Source organism: Hypomesus transpacificus, chromosome 23 (assembly GCF_021917145.1).
Source record: "Hypomesus transpacificus isolate Combined female chromosome 23, fHypTra1, whole genome shotgun sequence".
Lineage (NCBI taxonomy): Eukaryota > Metazoa > Chordata > Actinopteri > Osmeriformes > Osmeridae > Hypomesus > Hypomesus transpacificus.
The window spans coordinates 9,405,981-9,418,947 of NC_061082.1; the positions used below are offsets into that span (position 1 = coordinate 9,405,981).

Genomic DNA, 12,967 nt, shown 5'->3' on the forward strand with positions numbered 1-12,967 from the left:
GTTGTGTGTGTGAGAGAGAGAGTGTATGCATATGTGTGGTGTCTACAGATTTCCTCTTTTCCTGTCATTCCTAGATGAAGGAATCTACAGATTTCTGTCTTTCACAATATGAACAGTTGTGATAGATGAAACCAATTATAAAAACATTCACGTTATCCGTTCCTTATAATTTGTGTTTTTCAGTGTTAAAATATAACCCCTCATGAAAGTGGCATGCTGAATATTCATTCTACAAACATACAGTTTTAGAAAGAAGCTTCCGAAATACATGTGTTTAAATGCTTGTGTTTAAAGAAAGCTTTTGACACCATAGAAAAGCTTTTAGGACAAAGGTTTGTTTCTTATCTTGGCACAGCACCTTCAGAAACTTCCTACCCAGTGGAAGGACGAACGTTTTGGCTTCATGAAAGCTCTACCTCTGACCTGGCTCCACACCACCCAGTGATCAGCTTTTCATGATAGACCACGTGGTGACTTCAGTTTTTATGTGCTTCTAGATATACCTAAATGGCTTGACTTGAGTTCTATTTCACAGCGACAACAAAGGCTGAGCTTCATAGGGACTGCATTGTGGACATCAGCTTATTTGTGTCAGGTTTCTGTGGAGAGGAATGCCACCCAAACTTGTCGGAACAAAAAAACGGTTTTGGTTTCACCACCTGTTCTTGGAGAGAGTTGACTATGAGGCTCTAGCTCTGTGTGTCTCTGGCCCGGCAGGCGTGTGGAGACATACTTGATGGAGAAAACGATGTTTGTAGTGTGCCGTGTGATTCAATATCAAATCTGTACTTACAGTCCCCCAATGGATTTTTGCTCAGTTGGAATCCACCTGCAAACATTCAGATAAGCCCTTAGTTAAGTAATATAGAGCATTCATGTTGTTGTAATATTACTCAAAGTGCAGCACACTTGGCAAGTACTGGTTGTGATTCCTGTAAACATACCTTTCTATAGTTTATGTGCATCATGCTTACACACTGTAATAGGGCATTCGAGCAGATGGCCAATACGTTCCCAAAGGAACACAAACACAGGTTTATACTGTGAGCACCCAAGACGTTCTACTGTAGGTGAAAACAGGAAGTGGATGGTTTTAAACAGCTCTTTGTTGATGACACCAGTGCTGCTGTCGTGTGTCCTGACACGGGTTCACCCTATCAAAAAAAAAACAAATGAGCCAATGACAAAGAAATAAGTGACATTCTTGTCTTCTTATTCTTATTCTTATTCTTATTCTTATTCTTGCCCGCAGTCTTTTTGTTTTGTGTGCATTAGTGTGTGTGCTTGCATGTGTGTGCATGTGGGTCTGTTTGCACAAGTGTGTCTGTGTCTATGGGTGTATATGTCAGTCTGCATGTGTGTGCTTGTGTGTGTGTAATTGTGTGTACGTATGAGTTTGGATGTGGGTCTCTTTGCCTGTGTGCGTGGTCATATGTGTGTGGGTCCATTTGTGTGTGTGAGTGGGTCCATTTGTGTGTGTGTGTTGAAGGTGGCAACTTATATAAAATTGGCTTTGATCCAGAAAAAGCCACACAAGGGTTGGTAAACGTAGGGTAGTGTTGTGTAGGAAGGGTGTTTCTTTGCGTCCATGATAAATGCAACTCCGGTTCCCTTTCCTATGTCTCTAACGTCTAAATTGTGGTTTTTACTGCAACAGCCCCAGCACATATTCAGAAAAATGCGCCAAGAACTCCTTTTGTGAAAACTTCCTTTTATTGAAGTCAATTGCACACAGTTGAACTCAAACATGCATGCACTCCTTGGGTTGATAAAACAGCTGATAGTCAACAATTTGCATAAATGTATCAAACCTGTCTCAATTCAGTACACCTCCACCCTTTAACCCCACACTACCACCCTACTCCTCCTTCTCCTCCACCCTCTATCAGAAACAGAAGGGATTTTATTCGCCATGAATGTTTGCACAAACAACTATACAAACTAACTATACAAAAGGAGCAAAGTTTAGCTAATACTAAGGGGGGTCTAGCTAATACTAAGGGGAATAGTAGCCATAATTTACAATTTAACCTAAAAATACAGATAGTACAATTACATTACAGATAGTACAATCTAACCTCACTCCCCCACTCCTCACTCCATACCCTGCAAATTTCCCCTTGAGTGGCCATTCTCTCTGAGCAGCAGGAGATCTCTTTACAGTAACTATATATGCAGCAGAATGTCATGAAAGAGATCGCCACAAGTTCCCTTTCAAGCCTGTGCTGGTTGCAGGGGCCCCACCTGGCCAAAGGAGGAGAAGGAACAGAAGTAAGAGAAGGAAGGCCCCAGCAGACACGTTGACTGCCTTCTCGGAGCTGATCAGACCTGATAAGAAGTACAATGGTTCAGATGACAGGAGATAAGGTTTACAGACTGGCTCAGTGCTGGGTGTTTTTTGGGGGTTGGAAAGGCTGGGTGTAGTGTGTGTGTGTGTGTGTGTGTGTGTGTGTGGGGGGGGGGGGGGTTCTAAGGCTGACCTAAAGGGTGATGGTCATGAAATCCACACTACCTGTTGGTTTGAAGAAGTGAAAGTTGTGTTTCTATTTGAAAGTTTCACTTGTATGTGTCAGTGAATCTAAGTCTTCTATATCGAGTTGATGGATTAATGCACACAATTCGACATGAATGTTTATACATGTATACATACATTATATATATACACAGTCCATATATATATATGTATAAATTAAATACAGTAGGTACTAGAGATGGTTTCTGACTACACGTTTATAACAGTGTAAGAAAAGGCTTAGATCATATCACAACGATCCAGGTACAGAGCCATTAGTCTTTGTGTTTAGCTACATACTGACCAGAGAAGAGACCCTTCCACACATAAAGATTGACACATAAAGACTTCTTGCACTTGAGCTTTTAGGACTAATCAACAGCACCACTCAATACAGTCAGACTATTGATCTGATGTTGGGTGGAGGTTGAAGGGCAGGGGACAGAGAGCATTCAATGGATAGGATCGGAGTAAGGGCACATGGTCGGTAGTGCAGTGGAGTTTAAACAGAAGCTTAAGGAGATACGTGGAGATGTAGCCTATGATTATTTTTGGCCATTTGACACACCCACTTTTTCATCAGTACTTGATGTAAAAACAGTCCAGTTTCAGGAAATCGTCTTTCAGAACACATTTCTTCAGTCCCCACCACTATTTGGCATTGGGGCGTATATGTAGGGCAGGTACCCTGACTGCAAAGAGAACAAAGTCCTGGAGAATTAATGTAGGCGATGCCACATGAAGAATGTGGTGCCTTGAAGTCTGAAAGGCAACACCAGCACGGGGCCCGGCCTGCAGCCAGTTTAAAACAAATAGTTGTTTTATTTTCTCTTTCCTGGAGCCCCCTTGATAGAGCCACAGAAAGTAAAAACAGACACCTGTTAAAATGGCTTGTTTTTCTTCGCTCTCTATTTTCTTTCTCCCTCTTTCTCTCTGTCTTTAGCTTTCTCTTTTCTGTCTCTGTCTTTTTCTCTCTCTCTGTTTCTCTCTCTTTATCTCCATCTCTCTTTTTCTTTGTCTGTCGGGCAGTAAATTGTAATTTATAGCCCCTCCAGGTGAAACCATGCAACTGTGTTCCTAATTATAGTGCTGTCTCTCATCGGGTTCCTCTGGTGGGGCAACAGGAATGATGAGTTGTTTACTTGTTTGGGTTGGAACAATAACCATCATTACTTTCATACATCATAATGTTTTGTCTTACAGATTTAACAAAAAAGCTCTATTTTTGCCGAAGTGTATCAGATTAGTCAGAGAGTCAGATGGTTGAGCGGTTAAGGAATTAGTTATTAGTTATTATAGTTATTAATTAATAATTGGTTATTAATCAGAAGGTTGCCAATTGGATTCCTGGCCATGCCAAATGACATTGTGTCCTTGGGCAAGGCACTTCGTCCTACTTGCCTCGGGGGAATGTCCCTGTCCTAATGTAAGTCGCTCTGGATAAGAGCGTCTGCTAAATGACTAAATGTAATGTAAACTAATACTGCTGTACTGACACCAGGAAAGTAATTGTTGGGTTTTGTCTTACATTTACAGTACATACACAGATATCTGTAATTGTCACTTAATTTAATATTGGGATATTCCCCAAGAAATGAAAAAAGCTGGGTTTACTGTAATTTTGATTCTGAGTAAACATATCGTCCCTGCTAGAGTTTCTGCACCGCGCTGGCCCCTACGATCAGATCCTACAGCGTCTCTGTGGCCCTCAGGACCTTTTTTTTCTACTAACGTTCTACTGATTTTATTTTCCCAGAGTTCGAGGCACAATTGCTTTTCTAAAGGCTGTTCTGAGATCCCTCAATCCCTCCGTTTCAAAGCCTGCAGCCGTTACATGGCAAGGATTGTGTCTTTAGATACACAAAGGCCTGGGTGTAAATAAGATATAGTTTTACTGCTCTCATTCTATTATGACTGTAACTGTTAGCTGCTCCTGGCATTCTCTAATCCCTGCTCTCCTCTCTGCCCCCCCCCCACACATTCCCTGTGGTGTGGGGGGTTTGAGCTGTCAGGACCTGCTTGGTCGTCGGTCTGCCTACGCTGAACCAGGTCGTCACCCGGAATCCAGTCTCCATGACGGCCAACAGCGAGTTTCCCGGTCCCATCCAACGTCTATAAAGCCGAACAATGAATTTTGGTGTTTCAAAACCCATTGACACTGTATGACTATGTTTAGCTTGTGTTCTGCTCCTCTCTCTTACCAACCGTCTCTGGAGGAGGGGATCCCTCTCTGAATTGCTCCTCCCAAGGTTTCTTCCATTTTTTCTCCCGGTGGGAGTTTTTCTGGGAGTTTTTCCTTGTCTTCCTTGAGGGTTTAGGTTGGTTGAGGGGCAGTTCTATGGGCGCATGTGAAGCCCTCTGTGACATGCTTGCGTGTAAAAAGGGCTATACAAATAAATTTGATTTGATTTGATTTGCTCCTTGACCAGTGTCTTGCACACAACCTTCTTGATTATTTATCAGGGGACCATGGTTTTCCAACAGGAAGTAGATAGGTTAGGCTGCTGGATCAATGTACCAGTACCATTATGCTTTACTTGTGGATTGCTCTGAGGAACCATTATTGTCAAGAACCATCTAGATAAAACACTTTCCAGATCACAAAGAATCCTAATGATTTTCTAAAACTGTATCTGTAATAGAGTTCTGCATAAAAGCCAAGTTCTACACAAAAGTGTTGTACTGACTTTTACCATTAACCATACTACCATTTGTGTGGAAGTTTCAGAATCATTCAAATGTTTTCTATACAGCACCCTTTTTCCAGTGTACCTTTTTGTTTGTTTGTGTAGTGTTTAGTGATTCACAAACTGACACTCACAGACCATGGACTCACGGTTTGTTGTTTGACATCTGTCATGGAGCGAGGCACTACGAGGTGCTAAGGGCCAAATGAGGCCTCTTCAGGAAGAGCCACAGCAATTTGCACAGTGTGTTATTGTCAAGAGAGTCAGCAAAGACTGCAGGATATCAGGCTCATCAGCATATCTACGAGAGCCTAGTGCTTTAGTTATCTTTGCCCTCATTGAGAACCAGTACTTTACACACTTCTGCTCATATCAAGATAAACTGTCTTTGTCTATTTTATGACATATCTATATGGTATATATGGTAGTGTAGGTTCAAGCTATTCTACAAATACCAGTGCAGTTCTAAGCTTTCATACAAACAGAAATTATGTTTGCAATTGACATTGTTCTTGTTTTTCTAAGAATATGTTCCCAAAATGGCGGCATAGTCTATGATGGCAAAGACCAAATGCAGACCACAACTTATTTTATTATGCCCTTGAATAATAGACTATTCATGTATTATTTATACAAAAGGTGTATGTTCCTGAGAACACTTTTGAGAACACGTCTCCTCGGTGAAAACCTCAAGACGGTCATCGCTCAATCATTGTTTAGCTCTCCAGTGGATGGCACGGTAAACGGCTTTCACTCTCACTCCAAATCAAATCACTGTCTGATCCATCATGGGGCCTCCTCCATCTGGGGGGGGGTCACCTGACCTCAGACTTGAGGCCCCTCTGATGTGGGGGGGAGGGGGTCTGAGGGTACTTATGTCTAGGACTGACGTGTGTGTCTATCTGTGTGCAAATGTATGTGTGTGGGTGTGTATGTGTGTGCATGTGTGAGAGTGTGCATGTTCATGTGTGTTCAGACTAATTTAATTAGCAGGGCCCCACCCCCTGGGAAACTTCCATCTGGTATTCGATTTCATGTGTCAAAATTAGGTGACATGGACATACATCAACAGGGGCATCTGTGACTTTAACAGGAGAAGATAGTGGGTAAGACTCTTCTCCCATCTCAGTGCATTGTACATTTCAACGATATGTTTGAATATGACGTTAACACATTGCAATTTGCGCTACAATATACAATTTGTATATTTTGTACCATTTGTATTTTTTGTAATATTGGTATTTTTTGTATTTTTATATTGTCAATTATGGCAACTTTATATTTTATTGTATATTTTATTTTAATTCTAAGTATTGCTAGTATATGTACGTTTAGTATAGTTAGATCTCATATTTAAATGTTTAAGATTCCTATATGTTTAATGGATGCACCTTCTTGCCAAAGCAAATTCCTTGTCTGTGCAAACTTTCATGGCGATTAAAACCCTTTCTGATTCTGACATATGGTTTAACGGTCACCTACTTTGAAAGCAAATTGATGGAATGGATGGAAATGGAGCCAGATACTTACGTAAAATGGTGTGTGGTAATACACTGGCTTTAAATGCTCTTATTTGTGGCTTTAGCTGAACAAACCTGACTGTGATGTCATCCTACTAAGACTATGTAATAAAACATGGTTTCAGCAGTCACTCTCCAAGTTGTGTCTGTCTCACTTGTTCTGAACTTCTCACTCTCATAAGCGTCAGAGCTGGTCCCTTAAACCTGAACAGAGTTTGTTTCTTATCAGTTTAGATGAGGTCTCTCTTAGTTGTTTAGAGCTGGTCTCAACTCCTCTGTTCCCACCAGCACATGTGGCCTGAAACACCCTGAACAGTGCCGTCTGTCTGTCTGTTGTTGCTCACCAGACATCGTCTGAGGTTGCTGGCAGATCACGTCACAGCAATGACTCACCCACACTCTCACCACCTCACCTGGCCCTAACCTCCCCCTCTCCCCTTCCTTCCTTCCTTCCTTCCTTCCTTCCTTCCTTCCTTCCTTCCTTCCTTCCTTCCTTCCTTCCTTCCTTCCTTCCTTCCTTCCTTCCTTCCCTCTTTCCCTCCCTCCCTCCCTCCCTCCCTCCCTCCTCTCCTCTTTCCCTCCCCCTCCCTTCCCTTCCTCATGATTCATTAGGGGCTCTGAATGCTCACGGGTAGGCTTTCATAAAGGGTCGGAGTCTGGTTGTGTTGTCTCTCATCATGTTTCTAAAAGCCATCTGCAGTATGTTCTCTCAGAGCAGAAAATGAGGGCCGGGCCCGTTTGTAACTGAGTTAAATATAATAAATCAAACTTTTGGTCATTTTCAGTAAGAAAAGTTTAAGTTGACTGTTATCTTCTTCTTCTGAGCTGAGAAATATTTAAACAAATACAAACTTTAGTTTAGAAAGTGCTCTGGAGAAACATCAACTGCAACCCTATGATGGGCCAATACTTTAACTAGAAAACAACAAGCAAGAATAATTGCCATGATTGTAAGTGTGTACATAAGCACAGACTGTTGTTATTTTATGCCCAAACAAGTCTGCTCAGGACAAGCTAGGCTTTGCCCTGATGAAATGTAAAGACTTGCACTTATCTGTTTGACTGCTGTCGTCCCACCCTCCTCCAGAGCCCAGCGCTGACACAGAGAGAGGTGCGAGAAAGGTAGGGAGAGAGGGAGAAAGAGTGTGTGAACTCTGACTGAACCTGCCTAGCTTGTTGTTATTGTCAGTCTACTGAATCACGTATACACCACAGCCCTTTCTTTACTTCCCCTCGAATGACGTCCTGCCTGATAGATGCCACAGATGGCGGGTACATGGAGAACTGCGCTGGGGTGGGGGGGGTGGGGGGGGGGGGGGGGGGGGGGGGGGGGTGTTTGCGTATGGAAATGAACAGCCCCGATGTAAGAACGGTAATGATGATGAAGAGCAGGACGATGATGAGGACAGGGGTCAAAGTTCAGGTTTGTATAGTTTCAGATCTGTCCACATGTGACTTTCCTCCATGTACTGAGCTTGCTGGATTTGCTGATTAACACAGTTCAGAGCAGTGGTGTAGGAGTAGCTCAGAAGTAGAGCATTGACCAGCAAAACCAGAGGTTCCAGGAATAAATCTCCTTTCCGTGTACATCCCTTTGGATGAAAGCATCTCCTAAGTGAAAATGTTATTATCAGCTGGTTCAGGTATGGCTGGAACACAGACATGGTAGGGATTTTCTGAACTTTTATACCTCTGAAGATGAGGTGATTATAAAGATAACAATAATGATTGTAGTCACTTCCACCATGATGTTTGTTACACTTCTCTTTCCTCTGTCTTCCTGATAGAAAGACGAAATGGCACGCATTTTTTGATATCAGTCTGTTGCTGAGTCGGTGTCAGCCTGTGTCGAAACACTTGTTCTGCCTTCCTATTGACATACCAGCAAACACATTGAGCTTTTGTGCAACTAACAATTATATTGGGTTGATCCGTTAGACACGCAACACATGAAAATGTCCGAACAAGAACAGGGAACATGCATTTGGTAGACACTTCAATTCACAGTGACTTACAAGAGGTGAGATTTGAACCCACATTCTTTTGATCTGAAGTCAAATGTTCTAATTACTTAGCTGTACCCACCTAGCTTTTCAAAATAGTAACAATAAACGTAACATTCTTCGAGTTGTTTCACTTAAAATGTTGCAACTATACAACTGTCAATCCACTCAAACACAAACCCTCTCCATTCTCACTTTCTATGGTGACATAAATCCACAGCCCTGCTTGCGTGCTAAACTAGAATTACCCACGTTGTAAAGTTAGTATAAATACTGTCTGACGCGGCTCAACACCCACTTCAAATATACTTGGAAATATACATGAAGCCCCTGGTGCTTAGAGTGAAAGGGGTATTATTCTGGCCAGATGGGGTCCTTGGCTAAGTGGGGGATGGGGCATGAAGTGTGCCCAGGCAGCAGTGGCTACATCTAAATCCTAGCTAAGCCCAGCTCAGCCCAGCCCAGAAGGCCTGTCACACAAAGGACCGGTGGTCCTGGGGGCGGTGACCGCGAGAGCCCCTCTGAAAGGCTACGAGTGAAGCCTGGCTGGGGGTCTTTGTTGGAGGGGTGGGGTGTGGGGGGGGGGGGGCAATGCTGGGCTGCACATCTAAAGCAGGGCCCCATAAAGGGTCCCAGTGGCTGGGGGTCACTGCCGACCTGCTAGGGTCTGCTCTGCACCATTAGCTGCTCACCGGGCAGAAAAAGCACAAGGAAGTCCTATATGTTGCTACCAGCTGTGCAGAGTTGCTTTCAGCTGCCCGTTGTGCACAATATCAACATTAGCTTTCTGTTTTGATTTTTTTTTATACTCAATGTCTGAACTTGTTGATGGAAAAGTGGCACTATCCTTCTGGGTTTCTGGTGTGTGTATTCATGCAGAAATATTAAATACTTTCACAGCTGGCCTTTTGGATTGAAAAGAACAACAGACTGATTTTTAAGTAGGCTCTGTGTTTGCTCAGAGGATACCAAGTCATTAGGGCCACAGCACAGGTGTCTTCGGCTCTTGGAGGAGACTTAGGATTGACCCAGAAGTAACGGCTTCAACAGAGTTGTGTTTGACAGTGTCAGTGTAGTGAATCCATCCAAACATGGACATGAGCCTTTACAAAGTATTTTACATCACTTTGAGATATTACATCCAGATGATATCTTGGTTTAAGTTAACGGTCAGAGTCATACAATGTCATGCTAGTCCGTAAATCAAAATGTTCAATTCAGTGAGCAGCACTAATCTCACTTTTTGATTTTATCTTCATCGGGTTAAAATCACTTTCATTTTAAGACTGGCAGAATTTTACATTTAAATTATGTGTATGGATGTTTTTAAAGGAATACATTTTAAATATTAAAAAGTTGTATCACTGAGCGAGTCTGTTTGTTTCTGAGTAGGATCCCTGCAGTTACCACGTGCCATCTTCATCCCTGTGTTAAGTTAGATACATGTTTGATGCAGTAACATTTCTTGTTTGTGTCACACAGAAGGAGTGAAGGGCTGAACATGAGAGCCAGGAGTCGTAAAGCTCAGATGCTGTGGCCCCTGTCACAGTCTAATGCCTCTGATTGGTTAACAAAGACAGATCCGGGTCAAGATTTGCCTGTTGTGTTATAAAATTACAAACCATGTTGGGTTCATGCCCCTCCACTTAGTATTACAAACACACAGCCAGGCAGGCAGGCTGGCACACACACACATGCACGCACCCACACATATGCATACACACCGCACACACAGCTAACTTTCAAACAAACAACATGTGCATCACCAGCTAGTCTTTCAACAGTCTTTTACAAAAACATTTGGATTGATCATTGTGTTTGAGAATCTGGTCATTTTTTAAAAATTACTTTATAAAATTAGACAACAAAAATAAAGATGGGTAAAACAGGAACAGGGAATCAACCCTGGGTGGCCTGTTTTATGACCTGTGTCAAAAATAATCCTGTCTGTGCCGTTTAGGACCTTCAATTTGCTGTGCGTCTGTGTGTGTGTTCAGATCTGCTACGTTTCATTCCGTTGTTACATAAGAAACCTCCCTGCACAATGAAATATTTCTCTCTTCATATGATGACAAAAGTCATTAAGTCTGGGATCACAAAATCATAATCCACCAGATGGTCCTCATCCGCTTCTTACTGTAATTAGACTTCTATCTCAATTTACAGCACCATCCTTTCCTTCCTCTGAGCAGAACCCACTTGACCTTCTCTAAGATGAGTGTTTATTAGAACAAACACAGCTGATGTGGAGGTCCCCTCTCTGGGTGGAGGGTGGAGGTGGGATATCAGCCTGCTCTTGAAATGTATTAACGGATGGCCTGGTGCCACTGAGTAAATGTCAGAGCGTTCCTACAGTGTAGAGTTTCCCATGAAGGGCTCTCCCATTCACTCTCAACCAGTGTTGGGAATAACGCGTTACTGTAACTCCACTACTTTTGGCGGTAACTAGTAATGTAACTCATTACTTTTTTCAATTAAATAACGCAATTACATTACTGAACTTTAAATGGGCTTGTTACTTTTTTCTTGCATGAATTCCCCAATTTCCTATTTTTAATCTAATTTAAATACTTTTAGGGATGATGCAGTGTATGAATGAATCACTCTGCATTTTAGACGAGCCCACACAATAGCCGACAGTTCGGACCGTGCAAGCTTTGTGTCATGGAAATATCGACATTATTTTTCCCTTGTCCAGATCAAGGATACAAATATACTGGTTAGTTGTAGTTTGTGTGAAGGTGCGAGAGCTTTATCTACTGCGAAGAATTGTCATTATAATCTTCACAAGCACCTAGTAAAACGCTTCTACAAAGCTAATCGTGAAAGAACCCAGTGCTAGCTCCGCTGATCAAGCAGTCAAAGCCACTTTATCAAAACAGCCCGAGCTTGATTTTAAACAGAAGTATTTCCAGTCTCTAAGCCAGGCAGAACTAAACAGACTGATTGCCAGGTATGTTGTCAAGACATGCGACCTATGTCAACAGTTGAGTCCGTTGCCTTCAGGCAACTAATGAGCAACATACAATGATGTAACATTTGACAGTTGTCGTGTCCCACACTGTGCCACTGCAACATAGTATAACTATCTGTGAATGTTAATTTGATAATAGAAGCAGGGAATTAAAAGTAACGCAAACGTTACTTTCCCTTGTAACTAATTACGTTTCTATGCAGTAACTAGTTAAGTAATGCAGTTACTTCTGAAATAAGTAACTAGTAACTGTAACTAATTACTAATTTTTCGTTAACGTTCCCAACACTGCTCTCCACTAAGCCTCTTTCAACTATATTCAACAGCAAATACTAACCAGGGAGCTCTGTTTCTGGTGAATATCCTCATTTGAAAGGACTGTGGAGGGCTCGTGGGGTCTTGTTACCAGAGAGATTTACACATGAAGCCGTAAACACCGGCAGTGAAAGAAGAGGAGGTCTGGGTGGAGGCACGAGGTCAGCAGGGCGTCAGCAGAGAACCATCTCAGAGAGGAGGGCCGGCCACAAACACCACCTGCACGCCATCTCTCTCTCTCAACCCCCCCCCCCCCCCCCCCCCCCCCCCTCAGGCAAGCCATGACCATGCCCACCCCTCCTCCTCCCCCACCCACCCTGCACCCTCCCCTGCTTTGTACTGTTTCCCTGTGAAGAATGATTGTCCCTCCTTCTTGTTTTATCATCCCCACAGCCCCATACATCCAGGAGAGAGATGGCCGCTGCTCCACTGCAGAGCTCTATGCTCACCCTGCTACGACAGGAACCTGCTCTCCAGTGACACAGAGTACTCCCATGTGTCTCTCCGTACGGCCCCAGCCTAGCCGCTGCCAACAGAAACAAAAGATGCCTTGTAAAATTGTGACAGAGTGCCCAAAGGGTAATTTGTAAGAAGAAAAAAGAGGAACTGTTCATCCTGGGGGAGGGGGGGGGGGGGTGTTTCATGAGACATACAGGCAGGGAAACATCCATCAGAGTGTGGAGAGATTATGTTGTAACTAAAAGCGTAAATAACATTCAGGTCTGGCTTTTTTCTTCATATTGTTTCATGCTCCCGTTGTGTTTGTTACATGCAACATTAACAGTGTGTAGTGCCTGTTGTACATTCAAGGTGTTTACATGGTCAAATTCTAGTGTGTAATAGATAGTAATTAGAGTGTACATACATAACTTATGATTGCGTGCAAGGTCTGCTGAATAAAACCACTTCCTCAATTGACTAGAACATACTGTGCTTTCATGTTGTTTACATTTTTT

General features: G+C 42.8%; 1 long non-coding RNA gene across 1 annotated transcript; it reads right to left on the minus strand.

The window, feature by feature from the left end:
- Positions 1-1,393: 1,393 nt before the first annotated feature.
- On the minus strand, positions 1,394-12,962 carry LOC124485090. The gene is made up of 3 exons (XR_006958037.1): positions 12,877-12,962; positions 12,461-12,537; positions 1,394-2,328 (listed from the first exon to the last, which is right to left on the minus strand). It is a non-coding gene; the product is annotated as an uncharacterized LOC124485090 (long non-coding RNA).
- Positions 12,963-12,967: the final 5 nt, after the last annotated feature.